This window comes from Sinocyclocheilus rhinocerous, unplaced genomic scaffold, assembly GCF_001515625.1.
Source record: "Sinocyclocheilus rhinocerous isolate Xijiao unplaced genomic scaffold, SAMN03320098_v1.1 scaffold839, whole genome shotgun sequence".
In the NCBI taxonomy this organism is placed as follows: domain Eukaryota; kingdom Metazoa; phylum Chordata; class Actinopteri; order Cypriniformes; family Cyprinidae; genus Sinocyclocheilus; species Sinocyclocheilus rhinocerous.
The window spans coordinates 396,260-398,497 of record NW_015652287.1 but is presented as its reverse complement, the minus strand read 5'-3'; positions in this window follow the sequence as shown (position 1 = coordinate 398,497).

Sequence of the window (2,238 nt, the reverse complement as noted above, 5' to 3'; positions counted from 1 at the left end):
AAATAATGATACCTGGTTGAAAACAACTCGTTCGAGGGTTTTCGCTATGAATGGAATGAGAGAGACAGGTCTAGCTGTCTATAAGAGAGGTGTTTAATGTAGGTTTTTTGAGCAGTGGGGTTATCCGAGCCTGCTTGAATGCAGTGGGGAAGGTGCCTGTGAGGAGAGATGTGTTGAATGATATGTGTGAGTGCTGGTAAGAGTGTAGGAGAGATTGCTTGGAGAAGGTGTGAGGGGATTGGGTCTAGAGGGCATGTTGTAGGATGGCTGGAGAGGAGAAGTTTTGATACTTCTGCCTCAGTGAGGGGACAGAAGGAGAAGATGGGAGTTTTAGCAGTATGTGTGTTTGGTTTGAGGTCCTGTGTGTGTGGGGCTTAGAATTGACTACTGATTGTTCTAGTTTTGTCTGTGAAGAATGTGGCGAAATCATCAGCTGTTATAGAAGTGGTGGGAGGTGGAAGGGGACAGAGGAGAGAATTAAATGTTTTGAATAGATTACGTGTGTCTGGAGCCCTGTTGATCTTGTTGTGGAAATATGAAGATTTGGCAGTATGGACTTCAGCAGAGAAAGATGAAAGCAAAGACTCATACATACTCAGGTCTGAAGGATCTTTTGATTTGCGCCATTTTCTCTCTGCTGCCCTGAGTTTGGTGTCTTACTTAGACAAAGCAAATACTTGTATGTTCCTCTTAAAGGAGTTGAATTGCGCTCTGCATGATCCTTCATATTACATCATCAGCTTTGGAACTTTTAAGCCTTTTACAATTAACACCCCAAAGATACATTTAGCAATACATTTGAATCATTTAAGGAAATTCATATATGGATACCCTTGTGAAAAAAAAATGCTTAATTGCATTGAATGTTTACTTGTAGTTTACTTACTTGCAGCTAATATAATTAAAACCACTAAAGTGTACTTAAAGAGAGTGAACTTTCATGGCTATGTTTCTTAACACACTTTTAAAATGTACACTTTATATTAAAGGCAAATTGGACCATTTTTTTTACTTTAAAATACAGTACTTTTTAAATTCTTATGTACTAATAATATTTTGTCATGCTTTAAAGTGGTACACATACAGTATGTTGATGTGTTCACCATATACTAAAACCCATGTAAAATTGATAATTGTAATTTTTACTATAGTGTGATATTACATTTAAAGTTAATATATTAATGTAAATGTTAATTTGCAACTTCATCATTATAAATGTGTAAATACAAATATATTTAAATACATGACATACATACAAGTTTCAATAGACATTGCATTAAAGTTTATTTCAGTTTACAATGCTTTTAATAATGCCAAATAATTTGTTTACTTTAAAGTACTGTATGTTCTAATAATCTTTAGTTCTGTTTGTAAAATACTGTATTATAAGTGTTATTTTATATAGATTCTAAATGTACTAAATTGCAACAATTGCAATAACAAATATATTTAATATATGACATACAAGTTTCAAAATAAATGACATTAAAGTATATTTTTGTCTGAGCAGCACACCACAGATTAAAGAAGTAGAATTAACAATGACATTTCATATAAATATGAACTGAATTCTTACTTAATTGGGTCAAAAAGCACTCTTTAATGCACATTTTCATTTTCAGTAACACTTTATTTTAAGGTGTCCTTGTTACAGTGTAATTATACATTTATGTACTGAGTAATATTAATTAACTACATGCACTTATTTAGGATTAGGATTTGGCGTACACTCTTAAAAATAAACGTTCTTTATTGACATCAATGGTTCCACAAAGAACCTTTACCATCCATGGAACCTTTTAATTCCACAAAAGGTTCTTTATAGTGCAAAAAGGTTCTTTAGATTATTAAAATGTTCTTCACACTAAGAAAAAAAAATGGTTCTTTTAAGAACTGTTCACCGAAAGGTTCTTTGGGGAACCAAAACTTCGATGGCATCGCTGTGAAAACCCCCTTTTACCTTTATTTTTAAGAATGTAGGGTTACTTGTTATTATGCATCATTTATTGTTATTATAATAGTTCATAAAACATAGTAGCCTACACTGGCAGCTGGGTTTCCAGCCAATGACTAATTCAATTACATTTTAGGTTTGAATAGAGAATAGAAAAAAAAAAAAGTGAAAGTGACGTGACATGTGGCCAAGTATGGTGACCCATACTTGGAATTAGTGCTCTGCATTTTAACCCATCCAAAGTGCACACACACAGCAGTGAACACACACACACCGTGAACACA